The following is a 23,769-nucleotide window of genomic DNA, read 5'->3' on the forward strand; positions in this document are numbered from 1 at the left end:
AGCAAAAATATGACCATTTTCTGCTGCATGGCCTGTACGGTAGACGCTTGCGTTGCGACAAGCTCAGCTTGTAGAAGGCAAGAGGCACATTCCGTGGTTTGGACCATGAACGCGTGAACGCATTCCGTTTCCCGCTGGCATGTCTCTCACCGCACCAAAGCAGTCACAAACGCGACATTCTCCCGTCAGAGTCATTACCTTTTAGCGGAGCTTAAAGCAAGTTTTCTTACAAGGAGCCATCACACCCAAAGCAGTAAGCAGTGGAGGGTGCCTCAATTCATGCGCGTCCCTTGTACACGAAGGCGCTGGCATCGAGGCGCCAACTGTCGGCGCTCATTAGCGTCATGATGCGCTACTTCGCTTCGCCTGTCCTGAGAGGCAGCTCAACCAGAATGAATCATTTGGAAGGATATCAGGTGCGTTCGTAGAGCTGTTTACGTCTGAGTCCATGGCCAGTTGGCAGAACACCGCGTACCTCCCATTGCTGCGAAAGAGTTCGTGGGCTCGAATCCGGGCGCCACACCGTCAATAAAACATTTTCTCGGGGCGTCATTTCCGTGATGGATATAACGTCAGTAAGATCTTGCTGTACCGCGTCATAAAACACTTTGGTGTCAAAATGTATGTGCTATTGTAAGATATCTTGACTTAGGAAAATATGAACTTGCAGGCGCCTGGCCACTACCCAAGGGCACAAAGCGACACCTTTTCGTCGTTCCTTCACTCCGGGCACCATGCAACGGACTCGAAGGAGAAAGGTGTTGGTGAGATAGTAAGTACAGAGTCCCGCGAATGCCGAAGCTATACATCTCGCCGCTGCCCATTCATTACTTTTGGAGGTCTCTACAATCAGTTCTTGGCGTCTACATGTTTGAAACACAACCTGTTGCGCAAGGCCACATTAAATAGCTTGTGAACAGTTATAGAAACTGCACCTCTCACTGGTCAAAGGCTTTGTGTTTTGCACTCTGCTCAGTTAAAGTGGAGGCAGCTTAGTTCCAGAAATCGAGTTGTGACAAAAGCAGTGTGGTGGTCTGAAACAGTAGGCAAATATAAACGCAAGAATTCAAAGTACACAAGTCGATCAATTGCGGTGTGCGAACAAAATACAAGATCCAATGACATGGAAATGCGGGCAGTTTGGCTTGCGTTCATCACCGAAACTTTGCGTACAATAAGATACGTCGAAGGCGGAGAACTGGTCTATGTGTGTCTGTTTTGTTGGGTCCCCGTTTATAGTGCGCGAAGTAAGCGTAAGGAATACAGGAATCAAAAAAGAATATTCGGCTGCCCCGTCATTTTTCCAGTATTTCGGGCCATAATTGTCTGCGTTTTCGCCCGTCAGGTAAGAACCCACGAGTTGACACCCTCTCGTCACTGTAAAGCAACCGCTCAGAAGCGGTCACACAGTAATATGTGAAATGCCCAAGTTCGGGCAGGGCAAAAAAAAAAAAAAACCTATGCAAGGCATCATCTACATACATAATGACCGTCGTGCGAATGTAGCCAAGAACAATTTATATATTAGGGTAACGAAACATTATTATATATTAAATGTTAATGTCCGATGTTTTAATCGGGGTAGTTAAGAAGGCTTCCTGTATGAAAAATTTGATGGTCTAGTCATGCAGCAACGTGCAGATTGCTCAAGTCGGCAAGGTGATTCACCATGAAAGGAAGATATATAACTGTCACGTAATGCGCCAATATAATCCTCACACGACAGATGTTAGGGTGTGAATTTAGGACGAAAACAATTCAAGTCGAACTGTTTGCACACTATCTCTGAGCACACGTAATCTCAACCGATACATGAGTGCGAATGAAATATTGCCAGTAAAAGTATTGGGAAATCTATGCTCCGCTCGTTATACATAGGAAGCACACCTGCTGTCCCTGGACCTCTGAACGTAAACAATGAAGCGTTGTTCTGAAAATAAACAAGAACAACTTGCTAAAGTATGAGCTACAAAGTGTGAAAACCGTATAATTCCAAATAAACATTGCGGAAAGAGGCTATACTTTGTAGCCGTCTTGCCCGAAGACGCGGATTCTATCGCAGTCACTGCTGCGATAGAATTCCCGTCTTTAGATATACAGTGAACGATTTCCGATGAAGATGGGTGATGTATGGGCTGGTAGAACGAATCAGCGATGTTGGTAGGGGAAAAAGGGGTGCGAAAGTACGTCTCCTAGCCCTTTTAGAATGATTCTAGATATTTATTCGAAGTGAGGAGAAGTGGCCACATAAGGGTCTTCTCTAAGCGGAAAGTGTCAATTCTTAGGCGCCCGACTCGCATTATATAAGTTTGTGGGCTTTTGTGAGTAAGTTTAAAGAGTTGTTATGAAGTCATGTATTGTATACACCCATCCACAAACAGCACCGGCTTAAATGCAGTCCATTTTGACACATATGTGGAGTGTCATAGGATGTCAAGAAAAATATTGCCCATGCTGATCCTACATGGGCCGCATACACCTAAAAAATGGTTACTGTGTGTGCGTGTGTGTGTGTATGTGTGTGTGTGCGCGTGCGTGCGTGTGTGTGTGTGTGTGCGTGCGTGTGCGTGTGTGTGTATGTGTGTGGAGGGGGATCGTAAAGAAAGGAGTCTGGTTGCAGGGAAAATCTGGAGGGTTATCTGGAATCACGACAAGAAAAAAACGTATACCATCTTCCCATGGGGAACACTGATAAGGATGCAAAGCATCATGGGAGTTCAGTGTGGTTACATTGTGTTGCCGTTATGTTGAGGGATCTGGTGTTTAGTACCGCAAGAGGGAATTCCGCGTCCCGGTGCACACCGGTGGCAAAGGCACGCTAGTAGTGTTGTGTGGCGGTGAGTTGGCGGTGGTTCTCGAGGTGCCGAAACTCGTCCATCATGTTCTTGTCGATGTTGCGTCTCTGTGGAAGAATCGGTAGTCTTCGCCAGCGTTGGTGAGGGAAAGGTTGTTGACGTTGGGGCACCGGCCGAGAGCAACGTACACGCCCTCCTCTTCGCAGCTATGTCTTCTTCTCCATCTTCTTCTTCAGCGGTTCCCCTACGGGAGATGAAGACGGTGGTTGAACGCGAAGCTATCTCGTGATGGATTCTTTGGTTGACCAATCCCTAGAGGCATCCGGCCGCAATCATCATCAGAGGCGCTGCGGACGGGGCACGGACAAGTGACATGCCCCCGAGAAAGAGATGTTTTGCATCAAAAAATTACCAGCTTCCACATTATTTACTTGATCGCTGACCTATAGCTTTGTCACTGTTCCAGCCACCAGACTATGTTCGAAATTTAGCGCGATCGATATTTTCCGAGAATAGGTTTTTGTGTTTTTCGCTACGGTTGATGTTTGACAACTATGTTCCCATGCTTGCGCATTAGGTTGATTCTAAATTTGCGTGTTAGGATGCTTCGTTACAATGATGTCACATGAGGTCAATGGACCCAGAAGGAACATTACGTGTTACTTCCGCAGTTTGCGAAAGGCTAGCATTCCTGCAAGGGCGCGCGAATGAGATCTTGGCCCGTTTGGGGTTGCACGCAGCTCGGTTGGCGCCATCATTTTTAGTAGGTAATACAGTAAAAACTCGTTAATTTGAACTCGAAGGGGACCATAAATGGTTCGAATTAAGCAAAGTTTGAATCAGTGGGCGGGCGCTCGTATGAATGAAAATCGCGCTACACGGTGCTAGCACAACACAAAGAAGGCACCTTGGGACTCGTCATTGCGAATTAGCGCTACTGCACGTTTGTGGCAGGTAATTTTGTAAATAATGCTTTGTAAATAATATTGGCATGCGCCGCAGCACGCGGACCCTCTGTAAACGCCAAATACCGTAAAAACCCGCGTATAATACGGACCCGCGTATAATACGAGGTGTAATTCGGGGACAGCAAAATCAGAAAAAAAGTTTTCATCCACATATGCGGGGTAAAAAGCACAGAAAACATTTATTTGCACTGCAGTTACCGTTCAGTCATTGTCAGTTTTCGCTGGCACTGTCTCCCGACGTCCGCTCAGTCATCGTCAGGTTCGCTGCCACTGTCTCCTGAAGTAACCTTGTCGGAAATGTCTTCCCACAAAGTGGCCCTCAGTGCCATCAAAGGCGTTCGAGATGCCGCATTTCTTAAAAAATAGCAACTGACGAGCTCCTCTGAGATGCTGGCGCACGTATCCGCGATACAGCCACAAAGCACCGCTGGAGAAGCCCGCGTCAGCCATCCGGTAGCTGTCACTTACGGGTCTCCTGACCTTATCCACTCTTGGTAGCTGGACCTGATGCAGTCTTTGAAAAGCTTGTTGATGCAAACGTCTAGCGGTTCCAGCTGGGATGTCATTCCTCCTAGAATGACATTGAGTTCGGTGCCGGGTTCGCGCAACAACTTCTTCACGGAATCGGCCAGGTAGCAGCGAAAGGCGTCCAACACGAGCACTGACGGGAACCCCAACAGTGCTCCAGGCCATCAGTTGCTTTCTCCACCTGCAAATGCTGCCTTCGGTGACGCCGAACTGCCGTCCTGCGGCGCAATTCCTGATGGTCTTGGTACATAAAATAACGTTTCTTTTAATTGCAGCCGAATACTGCCTTCATGTACCCGCCATCGTGATAGACTTTCGGTGAACGTCCCGACCCTTCGCGTGGTCAAAACAATCAAAATAGCGCCGACTGAGAGAAGCAGCAGCCAGCTAACGCCATCGCAAGATGGCGCACCCTCCGCTGAAACCGAAACCGAAAGTGCACATTTTCGGCTGAAAACTTTGGGATCCACATATAATACGAGGCACAAATTTTACATAGCAAAATTTGGAAAAAAACCTTGTATTATACGCGGGTTTTTACGGTAAGCTGTTTCAGGAGCCTACGGCGCCCGCCACGGTGTTGTTCTTCTGTTCGCTGTTGTGCATCTCTAGCAAATTTGGTTTGATTTGGATTTGCAACACATTGTAACCACTCTGCGCCGACTTCTTCTGCCAGTAGCAATAGAAACCAGGAAATCATAGTTCGAATACCGACGCGTTCGAATAATAGGGAGTTTTGCCCCATTGAGATATACAGGGCTGTGCCGGGACCATGTCAGGAGTTCGAATTAACCGGAAGTTCGAATTAACCGAGCTCAAATTAACGAGCGTTTACTGTATCAGTTTGTTTTCGCGTAAATGTTATCACTTCGTGCTCCATGCCAGCAAAGTAAAATGTTCAATTGAAGTCTGGCGAGTGTCCTGCGTGCACGTTTGCTGTATTCTTGTTCTCGCTGTGGAAGTTGCTCATAACTACGACGGTTCGTGCGTTTCTTTTCTTATTCATAGGATCCCTACCTTTCTTTTCTACACGTGTAGCGTTGTGCCACCGACCAGCGGTGATCCCGTGATAGGCGGCTCTCTCCGCAGGTGTTGAGTAGGTCAAACATTTCAGGCCTTGCATCGGCAGTCTTGGGTCATTCACGTGGTCTTCTACAGCAATGGTGGGGGAACTGTGTCACAGGGCTTTTCCTTGTGTTTTGTTTGTTTGGGTTTTTGAATTTTGTCTTTCTTCCACTCGGCTTTACTCCAATTTTCGGGCATGTGTCACGGAACCTTGCGTTGTGTAGTTAGAAAAAAAACTACCTAGGTCAAGTGAGCCCGTCAGCTACTTTGAAGCGAGAAACCTCGTACGCATCTTTTGGAACTTACACCAGTTTGTTTTATGCACCAGAATTCGTATGGTTGTTATTTCTCACTTGTTGATTAATAAATATTGCAGTTACAACAATATTGTGGTGTGGACGTGGGTTATCTGAGTAATTCAACAAAATTACTCCAAGGTACTGAGCATTGTATTTATTCACGGTTTAATACAAGTTTAGGTGCTTCCGTTGCATGTGACATAAATATTAAGATATACTTGATATCATCTAATCATCTGAAATTGAAGGAAAAGGCTTTGTTATCGAGAAAAAAAACTTCTGGTAATAATTCTCTCAAAGCAATAAAAATGCAAATAAATATTATTTCTGCTTACTTTCCGTTTGTTTATTTTATTAAACAGGCGTATTTGGAATCTGCAATTTCTATGCGATCAGTTGGATCTGCTTCTGTCCTATAGCACAGAGGTTTTACTTCTATTATTGATGAATTAGCAGGCGAAATGTTGATATTTTAACCTATTGGTAATATGGGACAATCCTAAGATGTGGTTGGACGTTTTTGTATCCATTCTACGCTAAATGCATTGAATTATAGGATATTTTGTTACCCAATTGTAATATTGTATCATGACCTCGAGTTTTTTTTTGCGTCCACCTGGTTGGAATGAAAATGCAGCTTTTTTAATCACAGTTTATTTGCGCAAATAGAATTTTTAAGTTCGTGAGGACGAAGTGCATGAGTACAAAAATTGGCTGACTTTGCTTTCGTGTTGGCGCATAGATCGACGGGGCGTCAGGAAACTTATGTATACAAAACTGACTTATCTGGAAACTTAAACCGAGATGTCCGTGGACATTTCTAGCTGATATCAACCGTACTACACTTCACGCGTTTCCAGTGCCGTCTAGAAAACTTTACCACATCTTTGCGCCCAAACTGCCTTGCAGAGTACTGTCTACCTACACCCGAAAAGTTTGTCTGACGTCCTCTCTGGGGACGTACTCTGCCAAATAGCTTTACTGGCAGTAAAAAGCATGTTGCTTGGCGTAGGCTCTGATTGAAACCCATCTTCCCAGTCGAAGCTCCACTGGCAATGCGCGAAGCAAAGGCCCTCATCCATTGCTGTAGGTGGCTGGGTTCCACGCCACAACGGCAAAGGCAAGCATCCTCATCAAATATGAATAAGAGGGCTCCTCGCCAGAACAGTTCGCAGTCAGCTCCGCGGCCATCTACGAATTGGAAACGCTGCCCCGAAGTCACGTTCCTCCCTAGTAGGATCTTTCCTGCAACCTGGCGTCTCTCTCAATCGCCCTCGCTCATGGCTGGTACTGCAACATGTTCCGTCGGTGCGGGTGAATACTATTAAGGATGGGGCGCAAAGGTCAAGTGTTGTGGCAGTACTCTGAGAGGCAAGAAACAAGCCCACTTCGTGATCAACCCCATCAGCCTGTGATTGATGATGATGCGGTTCTTGGGGATCGTTTTCTTCGGGCTGTACTGGTTATGAATGGTGAATGATCAGCGGCGACGTAACCTGAGGATTCGTATGGCTGCCACAAGCGTTTTTTGTTTGTTGCCTGACTGAATTCCGCTTGGAAGAGCTAACGGCATCACACACGGAATGGCATTTCATCGGTCGGCGCGCAGCTAGCCTCTAAGTTGGGAAATAAGCATGAAATTTTGTGTGAAGCGTGGAATGTGAAAAGAAGTGGAATTGGGGCTCACTGTGTTTGAGAGCGGCACAAATAAATTATTTCTGTTTTGACAAATAATTATTCCGTCGGTTAGGTCAGACGGTCGTGTGGAACTTTGTACCAATTATTTATGTGAGCACACTGTCGAGGTGTACATCAGCCAGTTGTCGCGGTTAGGTGAGAGGGTGGAGTATGTTCAAAAACACAAAGACGTCTATTGGGCCGTTTATCTAGTAGAAATATGAAAAGACCGTTTAAGACTTATCATAAATTCTTCAGTGGCTAAAGCGTTGCGCTACTGAACATGGGGACGCGGGTTCGATTCCCGGTCGTAGCGGCCGCTTTCCTGATGCAGGCGAAAAGCAAAAACTGCAGTGTGTACGAGATTTCAGCGCACTTAAGAAATCCACAGGTGGTCAAAATTAATCTGGGGCCCTCCACTACAGCGCGCCTTATCGCCTGCATTGCATCGACAGATTAAAGCCTACAATCAGCCATCATAAATTCGTTTTGTATTTTCGTAAAATAGCACATATGCAGCTTTCCCGCTCATGGCAGTATTTTCAACAGCGATTACTTTGCAGTTATTTAGCGTAATTGAAACTTATTTTGCGCTGCTAATATTGGGGGTGAAAACGTGCTGTGCGCACAGTTTCAAGTCTTGCACGCTTTGCGTCTAGGTTCCTGAGCCATGGAAACTATCCCGCAGAAATGCATGGGGAGCAAGATTTGACAGCAAACTCCACATAAAATATTCGGAATCCTGAATATTCTTCTAGTGTTTTCATCTCCACGTTTACTTCTTGCTTTGGTCCAAGTATCACTTTTCTGAAGTGGTTTCCCTAGGTTCCTGAGAGGTCAGAATTTTGAGCGAGAAAGCAGGGTATGATATTTCAGATTAACTATACTGCTTGATAGGTAGACATATACAACACGCAGCTTGAAAGATTTACTACACGCCAGATGCTGCATTACAGGAACATCAATAAAAATTCAGCTAAAAGAAAGAAATACAGTGGGAGAGAATATATGCGATAAATGGAAAAACAAGCTGGAGGTGAATCTGTAAAAAACATATTACACAAATTAAACGCTTACTCATGAGACACCGTTTCCTGCTATATCTCGTACAGGGTTTCTTAAACAGCATGCATTCGAAACGCCAGACATAGCTAAAATGCTTCGGCTAAAGCCCATGGGAAATCGCCAGTATGCTGAGCCAGCCGCATTTTGATCTTTATTGTGAGTAGGCTTTGCTTATTGCTTATTATGCAAGTATTAATGACATATTTGTCGAAGCACAGCCGTCCAGTCTGCGGTGATGAAAAGCCTCGTACCTAAAAAACCCCATTCGAGGCGTGTCATTATTCCCACACAACGTCTAGAGCTCGTAGAAAACAGCGCAGGCATGAGAACATTGCTTCCTGCAGTCCTAAATCTTTAGTGACACAAACCTCAGTAATGGTTTTGTTTCGTCTCTTGGTGTGTAATTAGGCAAGTGGGAGCGAGAGTGCGCAGTGCACCAAGGGGAATCAAATCCTTGCTTGTGCTGCGTGAAGAAGTATCAAGTTGCGTAGGTCGATAGAGTAGCTCACATAGAAGACGAATATACCACTCATGAGAGTAGCCTCTCTAAAATAAGGTAGAAAAATTAGCAGTGGCTTAGCTCGGCTATGCCAGGATATACGTAGCGTGAGCTAAGGTTCCGCACCTGTACTCCAATTGGATTACATTTCAATCCAACAGAATCCGATTTAATCCAATCCAATCTAATCCAAATCAAATGCAATGCAAGCCAATTCAATCCAATTCAAGCCAATATCCGATGCGATCCGATCCGATTCAATCCATTCCAATGTTCTCGCGCTTGCGCAGAACGGCCCTTCACGGCACACGCGAAACCGCTCAACCTCGGCCGGTGTAGCTTACGCTACAAAATGGCAAAAGCGTGAAGTCAAGGGTCTCCGCCACTTGTTATAGTGCGCAACTTACACTGAAAGGGGTTAAACGTGTACGGCAATTATTTTAACAATAACCATTCGCAAGTTTAAAAAACGTAAGTGAAAGTTTTTGTTTTGGCAAGTTTCAAAGTGAAATAACAAAAAGAAACCAAGAAACAATACGAAGGAAGCCCAGCCGATAGATCAGGCGACGATTCCAAACGCCAACAAGTTTGTTTCGATGTCGGTGCAATAGCTCGTGCAATACCGGGCCAACTAATTGTGCACCCATTGTACAGTACTATGTGCATAGCCGCTTTTATTGTGACTCTTTACGTGTTTTCGCAGCGTTGAAACAGACACGGGAGCACTTATGTTGGCTAAAGTCAGTATTTTAAAGTGTGGGGAACGTCTGCCGTACGAAGCGTCTTTCCTGGGTGCCGCTGAATGGCGCTACTCCTCCAGACTGGCCGCTGTGCCACTATGCTGCGCACAAGCGCTTGGTTTGTCACGCACTTTTAATTTGAAAAAAACACTGCTATTTTCTTCAACAAAGCCTCAATACTGATCACGGGTCCTCTGAACAAATATTTTGCTTCGTGTTCCGGAGCAGCAAACAATAAGCGAGTCCGAGAAAGCCCGACTGATTAGAACAAAACAGCTTGGTACATGGTAGCGTTGCATTCGGTTGCTTCTATACCGTTAACATTACCGTTGCCTCGTTTGCTTCGGTTTATTGTGACGCAAAGAGCAGCTGCAGCCGTTGCTGTTTGCGTTATTGAAGCACTGCACTGAGGAAGGAAAAGTCAATGTCTAATTAGGTAATTTTTGGCAAAGAAGACATCTTTCGGCACCGAATCAACGTAGAATGGATATGGGAAGTTCAAACTTTCGTTTGAAACCAACGTTATGGCTGCCTGCATTGTCGCTTTCAGTGGTCACCGCCTATGAAACTGAAGCAAACCAATGAAGGTGAAGCTTTTGTGCTTACCGCAGTTTGTTAATGGTGATTCTTTTTTCTATCCTGGGAATCATACAAAGAATTGGGGCGCAATTACTGGAAAAGCTAGTATTTATGGGTTCAGCGTAATTTGTACACCGTATTGAGTTTAGCCGGCAATTTTCCAGAATATTTGCCCGGAAGTTATCACCTGTAACTCGCTGGGAAGCAACCTCTGACGATTGATTACACAAACGTGTACGATGTCGTGTAAATAATTTCGTGCTGTTTTTGCTGATGATGCAGAGAGCTAAATTTTGTTGCTTAACGGCTGAAGCTACGCCGTGGAGAGGAGGTCACTGCAGTGCAGGGCCACAGAATAGTTTTGACCACCCAGGAATTTATAACGTGAAAGAAATCTCGGCACAGTGGTTCTTGGTTTGTGCCTTTATAAGAGAAACGACGGCGCCGGCGATATCGAAGTCGCGTCCCTATGATTAGCAGCACAATGCCTCTGCCCACTCAGCCATCGCAACGGCCGTACTGGAAGTAAGACGGCTGTAATTGCTCGAAGCGTAAGAACTTTTTACGCGACAAAACCGGTATGCCTGAGCTCTTTAATTACCTTCGTCGCCTCACAGATCAAGCTACAATAAAACTTGGCTTCCTAATCAACTCAAACAACGTGTCGCACACATCACGCATTTATACGCTTATTTTCGGACTTTTCTTTCTTGGTTAACATGCCCGTTCTGTTCTTTTCTCTTCCGCTTAAAATTCCGAAGTGAGTTAATTGTGCGATCGCAAAGTGGCTCTGGCTCAAGCCTCCAAGCGACCAAGCCCCAGAACTGGGGTTTGGTATGCTTTGACGGCTCCGACTACATACCGCAGCTGCCGAAGTATTTAGAGAGAAAACAATTTTGCGGGGCGGCAGGACATAGGACATGAACAACAAGAAATTCTAACGATTGATTTAGACTATATACATTGCGGAAACGACAGAGCCTGCTAAGGCTGCTCTCATTGTGATCAGTGGTGAGTCATAGCGCTAATGGGTCACTGTCCACCAATGTGCCCGTGAGATCATTCCTCTGTAGGCGACGATCGCCCGTGTCGAGGCCGAGGCACGGCGAGGATTGCTATGCGGATGAGCAATGCAATGGAGATATGCCTTGAAGAATCGGTTGCCGCTACGACTGACGGTGACGGCATTGATGATTTCTGACTACGGCAGGCAGCTACGAATCGGCCAAGGTTCTCGGTGCCACGTCAGACCAGAGGGCGGGGGGCATAGACTTTTATACTAAAGTACACTAGCGGGATATCTTGTGGCGCTGTCTAGTTGAGCCGCGCTTCAGCGAGCGTTGCGTCATGTACCCGGCAGGCACGTTCCACTTGTCCTCGGCATGGCTCACGAACAGGCTGAAAAGTTGCCTCTGGATGCAAGTAAGGATGATACTGAAGAGGGTTAATCAAATTTGTTTGGTGATAAAGTTGAAGTTTCAGAAAGATGTTTCCTGTCAGGGTTATCTAGAAGCTTCATGCAAGATGAACAAGAAAACGATGTTGCCCTTTTTGTTGGTGATGGCTTCGAGACAAAAAAGCAGCAATATGGCTAGCTAAGCCAAGCAAGCGAGGAACGTCGCTAGCTGCAACGGCGGCGCCCATGAGGGCCGCTGATTGCAGCGCCAGATTTTCATGTAGTATATATTAGTATGATTCTCTATGGGCGGGACGCACAACGTCGGCTCGTGTCTCGTCATGCCTTATCTTCGTGCTGTTTCTCGAACTGGGGACATGGTCAATTTGTGGTCGTGGCGCGACTGAAGCTGCCCGCCACGACCAGCGTGCACTCGAAGATATAGTTCATGCTTAGACGGTGCGAAGGTAGGGCCAGGATGACTCCGCGCACTACATCAAAGATAACTCCACCACGTAACAAGAAAACTCCGATGTTTATTCAATGGTAAACTTAAAACGTTTAATGACTTTGTAATATTCCGCCTTCTAATAAGCCTGCAAGGAGCCAAGTTTTATATTGCTGTGTTCCCACTGCAAAACTCTTGTGTAAGCATTGACGTCGTTGAAAAGGGCCAGTGCTTGTTTTTGCTTTTAACCTTGTGGGAAAGCTCCTAAACGTCCTCGGCCTTTTGAGGCCATTTCGTCACCCCAAATTACAATGCCGCAAAAATAACACGTCTGCTAAACTTAGTGAGCCCAGATTGTTCTGACGAGTTTTAAATTCTTAGTAATTATGAGCTTAGCAAGAGAGAGGAATTGTGTCCGCCGATATCAAGGATAAATGAAAAAAAACAGAATAAAACACAAAAACAACAACAGCGCGAGAGATTTTATTGTAAAATTTCACCTAGTCACCACCTCTAAGTGACAGCTACGTTATTCGAAAAGACAACTGGAGCACATGTAATTAGCTATTGACAGATTTAGAATTGATAAATTAACCGAGAATGTCCGACTGAAAATGTGATTTCACGCCAGTTTCTTCCTGCGGAGGCCCATACAGACTGGTGGGGGTTTAGCCACTATACTGGCTACCAACGTGATTGTAACCGAACGCACCAGCAAAGCAATTCGTGAAGAGGTAAATGCCCCACGATTATCGGTATCGATCATCTGGCTGCAAGTATGTGGAACCGCTTCAGTACACCGGAAATCAATTCGCTCTCAGTGTGTTGTCAAGGTGTTGGTATTCCAGTATTCTACGTGAGGCAGCAACTGCGCCTCGCGTCTAGTACTCATGGTGACATGCCCGGTATCCTGAAGATATTAGTTGGGACCCCACAAGACTTTCTTCTGTTTGATAACCGCCGCGAAGTTGAAATGAATGACAAGAGTAGAAATAGCGGAGCTTTTTGTGCCAGCGTGTTCGCAGAGAATGGTGACACAGCACAGCAAATTATGTTTAATGTATACATGTAGGATACCAAGCCAAAAATATGTGAAACGGACCACGTGAACTTAAAGCAATCGTTTCTTACCAGAACCACATAAACATACACCACGCGCCACTTGCATGCTCTACAGGTTGCTTTTACGTCCGGTGTTGAGCGCATCTTCTCCAAGCTAATATTCCTTGGGAAACGGCGCCATAACTCTGCTTAGATCACACAAAAAAAGAAATGTTCCGGTGTGACTTGCGGTTACTTCATTGATTACATCCGGCAAAGTTCCTAGCGCTATGGCTAGGCGTGCTACTTTCATTGAGCTTTTGCTGCGAACGCACTGCTTCTGAGGCGGTTGTTGATTTGTCTAAGCATTTTCTTGAGCGGAAACACGTTTGCTCTGAAAGATGTTTACGTTTCGGCGGTAATGCAATAATTGGGTCGGGACGCTTATACATATTTAGCTAAAATGTTTGACCTTTCGGAACGCTTCGTTTGACGTCACGCACCGCATAATGTTAGTGGCTACGCAGAGCTCCAAACAGCGGAGTTGACAGCGCACACACAAAAATAATAAATGAACAGATGAAGTGAAGACTATAGAGCCCAGAAATTTACGACGTAGTTATTATAACATAATGACCAATATTTTTCTTTTGCAGGACTAATTCTACACAAGACCTCTATTGGGATACCCCTCCAGAGATTTTATTCCAGTGCATTAAAACTTCCAGGGGCCATAGAGAAAATAACAAAAAAATTTGCTTCGTGTGGGAATTGAATTCTGGTCTTCAGAGTAGCTGCCGAGGGCACTACCACGACCCCACCACGTTTTTTTTATTGGACGTCTCTACCCTGTTGCCAGTGGGCAGTTAGCCGAGTAAACGATGCCCACGACGGATTCTGAGTGGAACGAGTCTCAACCAGGCGTCGAAAGCTCTGGTTGTGGAGAAGCCGTCGCGTAAAGAGTGACCAATCGGCTTGTTGAAGTAGTTTGCGCCGAAACAGCAAGAAACAAAAGCGAACAAAAAGACGCTAACGCAAAGTAGCTGTAGAAACATTTCGATCAGTAGCGCCCAGTTTTTGCCTTCAAAGCACGTAGGTACACCTATTTGACCGATGAATGTTTTTAGTTATCGAAAAATTAAGGTACAAGTAAGTAAATGGGAGGTAGAAAATACCCCAGAACACCTGAGACAGGCTGCAAATGTTTTCAGTAGAAGAACATTTGGAACCGTTATTAGGTGTATCCTTAAATTTGCAAGATAAATTCCTACAAAACGTAATAAACTAATACATACCTGAAATATTAGCGCATTTTAGACAAACCTTCTGCATTTAGTGGCCACTCCATGAAAAAAGGGAAAACTTAGTTTTGATACAACAATTAGGCATGTACAAGATTTAAAAATTATGTGCTTTAGCCTCGCCCTACGAAGGGCATAGTTTAGAACTGCAGACAAACAGAGAAACACGGCACACGTAGGAACGTTGCAAGTGCGATGGATTGTCAAGGAGTGATTCTTTACTGTGGGGTGTTGTACTGCGGCAATGTAAGACAAACGGAGGCGTGTGCTTGCGTCCCAGCTGACTAGACACGAAAATATTATGCGCAACGAGTTGAAATATCCGCAACAGATTTCGAATGCCTCCGGCTTGTTATCATGTACCACATCTCGTACCGACACGTGTTTTCGGTGCTGGCATTCATCGTGACCACCACTTTGTGCACAAAAAACGTATCACCAATCGGACGTGTACCGATGCGAACGTTATTTAAGGCACCCAACAACACGTGGATTTACAGTTTTCACTTTTTTTGTACTCGTGTCTGCGATTTTAAGTTCTGTTGCTTCAACCACTGATTTCTCTCAAATCCTTGAAGCTGCTATAAAGTGTGCGAGCACAATACGTACAGGATCTGCGCTGGGCTCACAAATATATTGAAGAGATGGTTTCACCAGGACCCACCACAGGGTTTAGCTGTGTGTTCAGAATCATTTGTGCCATATTTGCATAAACGCCTTTTTTAATGATGGCAATAGTTTGTATGTAACTTAAAGAGGGGTGCAAAATTTAACGATATAAAATGGTTCTCGGAAGCTTGTGACACGTGCATCAAATGTTCGCAAACGATAAGTGTTACCATCCAGCTTGCAGTTGCCCCCTGACCATATCTTCGGTTATTACCCCAGCCAAAAACATAACACCATAAACATAAACAGCTGTGTAAGGGAAATAAGAATGCGCTTCTTACCCTATCCATCAAGAGAAATGTAATCACCGACCTCCCTATCGTTATTTTTTTCATGTTGGCCTAACGCTCAGATATTTGTTTTAGAAAGATGCGCACGGATGCGTATTAGAACTTCGGATATTTCTAAAAGGCGCAAAAGTTTGCAACTGGAATGATCGGTTAGCGGGGGATAGGGTGCTTCTGATATTCCGCCGTGCACCACGACGCCTTATCACCTTACCTGAAGAATCCCACAGACTGTAACAAGATGAACTGTGTTTTCGGAAATAATAATCGGACGGCATAACTTCTAGCATTTACAGTTCTCGAAGTGCATTTAGACTGCCACGCGGAAATGTACACAACGCGTTCTTTTTATTAAGATTTTTGTTGACAGCACAGCTCGCGCGGAGTATAAAAAAGACAATCAATTCCCTAGCATAAAAAGTGGTATAGCGCTGAGCCGTATCAGAAATTTTGCGCAAAACTCACTCTCTTCATCGCAAGTGTTTTAATTGGTTAAGGCAAACAAGTTACTGAAACTAGGAATTACATCATAAATGCTGTACTTTTTGGCATGGTTATCCACTGTATCATAAATTTTATACAGTGAATTCTGGCTTTAGACAAGTATTCACAACAAAACTGAAAAATGCTTGATATCATTTTCTGATTAAAAAAAGACAACAATTTGTGAATGCTTTCTAAACTCCTGTCACAAACTTCCATAAATAATGTACCCCACGAAAGAGTAGCATTTATGCCACACTACAAACCACCACAGCGTGCAGCGTCTTTTTGAGCAGGGGAAACTGCAACTTTTTATTCTAATTTATCAAAGCATGCAGCAGCGGCCACAACGAAACGAGCGTTCGAACGTTTGAATGGTCAGCAGCTGAGAGGTTCTTATCTATACCTCCCGGGTATCGGGGTTACCCTGATCGATTGAATTAAAACCTGCGATATGAATAGGTTGGCAGGTAATCCTATTGAACAGCAGTGTCTCACTTTTTCATCCACGTATCTAAAAACACTAAATTCAATTCAAGGATCACGCAGAACCTAAATGAAATTGACGCTCAAAAAACAGCACATTTCTTGCCTAAAATATGTAAGGCAACTTTACTCACCTCATAGCTGCGGTGCAGGATGGGGCATGTGACCTAAATAGCATCAAACTCATTTATCTCTTTCTCGAACACAGCAAAAGATACAGAATAGGGGGGGGAGGGTGGCTAAAGCTGGCACGCAAAAGAATATTCCTCGGAAGTATAGCTCTACTTTTATTGCGCTTGGCGTCTACTGCGGGCTTACGCTACACGCGAGGTGAGCAAATACAGTGCGCAAGAGCTTGCCACAGATGTTACTTTCTCGCCACGATAAAGAGCGAGCAGCCCTGCGTTTGCATAAATGCATACGAATGAGGTCCTTCTTTCGGGGGGCTTGGCAGTGAAGCTACTGCCGAAGTTCCGCTGCCAACGCATCTGAAAACGACAGAGCTCAAACGTCTGAGTGAGCAAATTGCTCCCATGTGAGCTGACACTCTTGCGATCAACTTTTCTCATGCGGAATGTTGAACTTGGACGTGAAGATAACAAACAAGATTCTTTTATTTTTCGAGAGGATGAAACGTATCCTCTACTTATTCCGCTCAACACTCTACGGCGAATGGCGAGGTTACGCGTCTGGGTGGGGCGATTTAGACAAGAACGGATAAGGCGTGGGGTGTTTTTCTGCTTTTATAAAGCGAGCACACCCCCGAAACTTCGACACTTGTATTCAGTGTGGCGCTGCTCTTAGTGCGTGTTTTCTCGCGAGCGGGAAATTTCACACAACTGTAGCGAAGTTCCTGTGGGTAATATTGTTTGCTCGCTTAGCGGCTCGTCATTATGTCTACTGCATTTTTTTGTGAAGAATGAAACGTTTGTGATGCAAATAGGTAGCGTTTACATCCTGAAAAAAAAACGTAACATTAGGGTAACCGACAATTTCTTTTGCCGTAAAGCTACAAGCCCATTTTTCAATCATATGCGCCTTCCTTAAGTGACTCCGGGAGACATCACCTGCGGTGTTTTTTTCGAAAAGAAAGTTTTTAATGCTTAGAAATTAAAAAAAAAAAACTTGAGTACTTTAGGAATATACGACTAAAAGATAAATTCCCACACTCGAAAGAGGCACTCCTCCCGTACTTTTCGGCCCATTCGAAGAGGGTGAAGAAGGCGGTGACGAACTCTACTCTGGAGAGCTCTCTGTCCGGCTCCTGCAAGCTCCGAGTACTGTCCAGTTTTTGGACTCAAACGAAGAGTGTTTGCTCCGCCGTACATCGGGGTAAGCTTCTCTATAGCATCATCAACAAGCTCATGACCTACGTACGCACTACTGCTCAGAAACAGATGTCGCGTGCCAGTCCTAAAAGGAGGAAAGTTGTCGTCTTTGTAGACAAGGCAAGCCACAACCTCAAAAGATCCTTGGCCGCTCAGGAGTGGACCTCCTTTTCTTAGAGATGAAAACACAGAGGGTGCAGTGAAAAAGGGTCAACTGCGAAGAAGTGGGCAAGCGCTGTGTCTAGAGTCACACTGCGGGAGGCTGATAATGCAGCCGCCTACGACATTACCCGGTCATGTGGAAAATTGTACATCGGCCAGACATGGCGCTGTGTTAACGGCCGCGAACGGAACGTAGCCACTCGCTAAAACCGGGAATCGGCTACCTGCTCGAGCTGCAGATGAGGAGTTGCCAGTGAAGGCCCAGTTTTGAGGCCTGCAGCATCCTAAAAAGATACTGAGACCTAATCACATGCAAGATCAGCGAAGCACCATTCATTCATTGCGGAGGATCGTCATTCACAAGCGCAGCGTCCGTGGCCCCGCTGGATCAAGAAATAGTGCACTGGGCAATGTACCACAAGGCAACCTCTGACCTGTATATATTGCGTCTATGTGATAGGTCTTGAATACTGTGGATAGGACTTACATCGGCCATCGCATAAAGTTGCCGCTTCATCTCTGTCTTCCATCTCCCCATTGGTTGCATTTGCAAGCAATGAAAATATGAGCCAGATTTCTGCAAACCTATGCCATTTTATCCGCCATATTTCTCGCACGGTCGCATTAATGCTCAAGAAGCCACGTCATGCCTTCGCACAATGTATGCTTATTGGAGATCACATCTCTGGTTATTTGTTGAACAACTCGTCACTTATCCTACGGCTTCAAACTATATGTTGCTTATTAATCTACCAAACGTATACCACCGCTCACGGGAAACACAAATGACATTCATTGATTACACCGGGAAGATCGTGCAAATGTACGAAACATGAAACATCAAATGAAAACATTACACTGTAACAACCCAAACGCCGAGAGGTATTTACAAGCCACATTTATGACGTACAGAACCCAAAATAGGTATAGAGATCCGGTTATTCATATATCTCAGTAAAAGAGTGAGTATACTACTAGATATTGAACAATTACATTTATAGTTACGTAGGCAAACAGTTAATATTTAAAGGACATTTAAGGGTAGGCGGGGAGATTGAGAACGAGGCGCTGCTGCCTCTGAGCAGGCAATGGAAAGTGATCGCAGGCGCAAAATTGGAGTGCCGCTTACAATGCGAACATCCGAATATTTTATCATAACCTCAAAGGATAGCCTAGATAGATTTCTGCACCGTCAACATCATTACGAGGCCGTGCGAAGCAGATCCGTCGTGCTTTGGAATATGCGCCTTGAGCGAGTATGATACTGAGAGTTGTGTGCATTGAAGTTTAACTTGAGAAGCAGTAAAAACGATGGCCGCACTGTTTCATTTTCCCGATGCCGGAGCAGAAATGCATTGCCCATGTGACTCACATGCCTCAGGCTCTTGAAAAGGAAACGCTTGTTCTAGCAATTACGACAAACGTAAGTTGCGTTTTCGCCGTCGGACGAACAGTAATTCGGGATATGATTATTGTAATAAAGCCGTTCTATTTTGTATACCTCCTTGAATAACACTCATATTCCTCCCACTGATTCTCCCATTCCTAATGCATGGTGATGAAAAAAATTAGCGCAGCTTGCACTAGCAGTGCAAGGATGGAGAAACAGCTTAGCTGTCGGCGCTTCTCCCTTCACCGGGTACCCGGATGTTAAAAGCCAACGCTACAAATAACCCAAGGGAAATGTGGTGTGCGCTGGAATACGCTGATAGCTCATTGGGATAGACGCCAGTTTTATAGCGCGAGGGACCCTGCTTCGATTCCCATCACGGGGAGTGGTTTTTCTTTTATTTGGGACTTTTCTGTTTCATTGGACAGGTTACGGCCCGGTTACACAGCCCCGCTGCTCAAAGCCCGACAATGCCTGTGCCTGACCAGTATTACCTGCAAGCATGTACATAACCTTTTGCAGCTTATCAAAACGCGGACCCGAGTATTTACAGCGGCCAGGTGCTCTCTGTTCAGACAAAGGTCAAGCACGCGTTATCAAAGTGCATGCTCGTTTCACAAGACCTGGACGTCTATTTGGGCTAAAACAGAAGAGATGGCTTTGTGACCGAACGGGTGACCGAACGGGCATCAGGCTAGTTTGATTAGCACACGAATTATTTTCCGGTGTATTGTCCACTGGCCGAAAGCATAGCAAGGCTCTAATGATCCCGCACAGAGGCACAAATCATTGGAGGAAGAAGTCTACATGTAACACCCCGGCACGTCATACGGCAGCGAGCAAACGTCTCCCCAGTAAGCAACCGTTAGGTCGCAGAACACGTCTCGAGGCACGTTCCCTTGATCAACACCGACATGGGCACGCCTGTCACGTTCCGGCAATCGACACGCGCCTGGCCGTCTGGGAAGCAGCATCAATCTCTTCTCCCTCCAACTGAACAGCCACTGCAGGCCACGTTCCAAAAAACGCTTAACGTCACGAGCTCCGAGCTGTACCATCAGTGATCGTACAAGGAGGCCCTCAACGTATAACACTAAACTTGCACCTTTATGGCAGGTCAAGCGGGCATGCTCGCATCGCTAGCTTCAAGAAAAATAAACTAGTATCTCGCATGAGGAGATTAGCTTCGAAAGAGAAGCATTAGGTATTTTGGAGAAGAGCAAGGTGTATAACACGTCGTGTACCAATGTGTGAGTTTTCTTCTTAGATGTCAGTTTAAGCAATCGTTTAGTGTCGTGCTTTATTTTCAACGGCCATAGCGAAGTTTTGTCGCTTATATATCGTGTAGGATCAGAGTGGCGACATCAGCTAGGACGTCGCAGGAAAGGGAGATACGAAGTTGGTTTAGAGTTAGCTGCCTATAGTAGCGCGTGTCATTAGTGGGTGTCTTGGTGTCCCCCCAAGAGTTTTCACGATTTCTTTTCTTCAGTGTAAAGGACGAGTGTCAATCTGTCAATGACTGCGTAGAAAATTGAGGTTGGTGTATGGTTGTGAACGCAAGTATCCCGATATCAAAATCGCCATGTAAAAAACATGGTACTTCTATCTCATAATTGTGACTAATAATGTCTCCACTGCCTTAAAAATAGTACCCCGTCAATCCACAGTTGTTCCCGTCCAATCCATACTCGTTCTGAATACATGATGAGTAGCAAGGGATCAACATTGCACACCGGTTGCAGTGCAATCTTTAGAAACGTCTGTGCCGAAATAAACACTGGAATAAAAAAAAAACCCGATATAAGGAAAACAGAGCGGTGAATTGGTCCGATGGCAGCGTCCTGAAGGAACGAATGAAAATAATATTGCTCGTAGCTGAACAATTTTGGGAATCTGTGGAGGCTGAGGAACAAGGTGCAGAGACAGCTCGAACTGTCACATGCCGTTTCAAGCTGTGAAACCCGTTCTCACGTAAGCCAAGTAAGCCCCTTCTGTGGACACCATAGGCTACCTAGCCGCCTATAGCTTCGTAGCGGTAACGTGCCTAGCGCATGGTAGCGGCGTTCAATCAGCGGCTGTGGCTGACTAGCCTTTTCTTTAAAGAATTTACGTCTTGCTTCTGAGTGACTCGAATCGTGTATTGAGAAAGATGTATCGACTTATAATTTCTTCAAGAGGGACCGACAACCGTCTGGACCCTCAGCATAGCCGCCTGTTTGGCTACCATGACACTCATACACATGCTCCGTTCAAACAAGCGTGACATAATAAAATTAGCTTTTTAACCGGAAATAATAAACGATATTGACCATTTATTTACCAGTCCTGGCCCACTTGCCTCTCAGAGGACCAAAGCTGTTTATTCCGAACATTGACGACCCGACACACTCGAATCAGCAGTGTGAAATGCTGAAAGATATCAAACGATGGCTACCGCTGAAAAGAGAAAAAATATAAAGAGCGCTTGGGGCCAGGATTCTTGGAACTACTACTTTACGTTGTGTAGTGCCGCGTTGTGTAGTACTCAACAACTACCGCGTTGTAAATGAACGTTGTGCTGACGTTAGCACCCCGAGCAGTAGCAGAACGGTAGCAGTATGGCTGCGGTACGTATTGGAGCACCATTTTTGTGTTCCATATCTCAGGCTTTCTACTTACTTAGCTTGTAAAATTTATTTTATGTGCTCGTTCGCACTTTGTTCGAGACACCCACAACCATAGTTATCACCAGTCAAGCCATGGGCGCCCTCAAAACTATGGGCATCTACCGTAACGTCAAAATACTCAATTACCCATTAGGTGTATGTTTTGTTTAACCGGTGGAGATTAAAATAAGACGTTATTTCAAGAAATTTTGGCAAAGCTGGGAGCAAAAAAGAACAAGAAAAAGCAATCTACCCTTCGCTACTGTTTTTATGTATGCCTTGGTTTATGAAGCTGCGGTTTCGTCAACGCTGTAGAGTGCTGGCAGCACAGCAGGCAAAGGATGATGATTGGGGTGGCATGTTTAGTTTCGTCCGCATAAAAATGTATGCTTCGAGCGAGCCCTTATTGGTTGAATACCGACGGCAAGGCATGACGCATCAAAGAGGCCCGGGAGCCGTAAGCGCGTTCCAATTTGAAAGGGGCGTAGAACGGACGGGGTTAAAACGAACAAAAATCAGTATTGTGCCCGCGCTGAATAAATCGTAACTTTTGTATGGAATCCGCGAAGTGTACTACGGCCGTATTTTACAGAAAAGTGCTGCGCTCAAAGCAATCTCTATGCAGTGCAAACTACATACCGTATTTATTCGAATCTAAACCGATAGTTTTTTGAAATACTCATATATCAAACTCCAGGGTGGGCTTGGAATCGAGGATTTTGAAGCACGCGCCAATTTCCAAGTGAAATTGAGGGAAGTGGCGCGCAGCTAGCGCCACCCAGAAAAGTACTGTAGCCATTACTAGACGAGCCAGTAGCAACTTAAGGGGCCATAGCGATGCCGCCATTTTGAACTGTGCGGATAGTGGCCTGCGTGCGGTGTGGCATTTGGTTTTGACCAGCGTTACTCTAGTAACATTGTTTTTGACAGCGCAATGGCACCAAACAAGTGGTGCCATTATATTGCCGCTTTTACAAGAAAAGTTGTTTTAGCCGCGGAGTTGTCGTCGAACGTTCAAGCCGGGCGGGACTTCGGCATGGATGAAAAAAAAATGACCGCCATTGGAGGACGCAACGGGATAGGATAGCTGCGTGCACCGCAACAAGGATGGCCTTCACCGGACCACGAGAAGGCCGTCACCACGAAATGGAGATGGCATTGGCTGACTTCGTTCGGACGCGAGCAGCTGCCCTTCCAGTAACGACAGAAGTGCTCCAAGCAAAAGCAAGGGAGCTTTCAAGAGAACGAGGCTTATCGCGGGCACACTTGAAAGCCAGTCGGGGCTGGCTTAAGAAATTCATGAAGCACTTCGGCTTTAGCCTCCGTCATCGAACCTCAATCGCCCAGAAGTTGCCCGGTGATTTTGAAGAGAAACTGATTGAGTTCCAGCACCGCATCTTCATGTTCAATAAATGTGTTTTCTTCTTGTGAACGCTTACCTCGCCTTTTTGTTCAGCCTACATTCGAGGTAAGTTTTTTTTTTTTTTCGTGGCTTCGGACTTTCGGGGGTCGGCTTAGAATCGGGGCCGGCCTAGATTCGAATAAATACGGTATTGTAGAGCATGCAAGCGGCCGGTGAGACAATCGCGCTTACTTTACCATTTTGATTCTACACATCATTCTAGCACAGAGAAGCGGTGTCGCCTTAGAGTTTCTAGCCGTGCATAAAGTGCGTGGATATTGACCAGTTTTGCAGTTTGGCAGAAATAGAAGCAATGATCGTGACACTTGTGTTTTACGTACAGTTGAGACGAACATGGGGGGGGGAAGAAGGCTCTTTATTGAACAGACAGAGGGTCTTGCCGGCGTTTACAATCAAATTCATGCTTCTCTGTGTTAGGTATAAGGCTAGGAATTACAGAAAACTACTGACGTAACACTCCATTCTAAAGAGCAAACCCTTATTCATAGATTGCTT

General features: G+C 45.4%; 1 protein-coding gene across 5 annotated transcripts in view; it reads left to right on the plus strand.

Moving 5' to 3' along the window:
• The window catches only part of LOC144179609 (sex peptide receptor-like), a 429,469-nt gene that overhangs the window by 304,972 nt on the left and 100,728 nt on the right, over positions 1-23,769 (plus strand). For 2 of the 5 annotated variants that reach the window (XM_077708023.1, XM_077708022.1), the window contains one exon: positions 671-772. The exons of the other annotated variants lie outside the window; for them this stretch is intronic. The gene's annotated coding sequence lies outside the window, so the exon portion shown is untranslated. The remainder of the gene's footprint in view (positions 1-670; positions 773-23,769) is intronic. 5 annotated transcript variants of the gene reach the window in all.

Source organism: Haemaphysalis longicornis, unplaced genomic scaffold (assembly GCF_048455015.1).
Source record: "Haemaphysalis longicornis isolate Haplotype H1 unplaced genomic scaffold, Haemaphysalis longicornis Haplotype H1 scaffold_4, whole genome shotgun sequence".
NCBI classification, from domain to species: Eukaryota; Metazoa; Arthropoda; class Arachnida; order Ixodida; family Ixodidae; genus Haemaphysalis; species Haemaphysalis longicornis.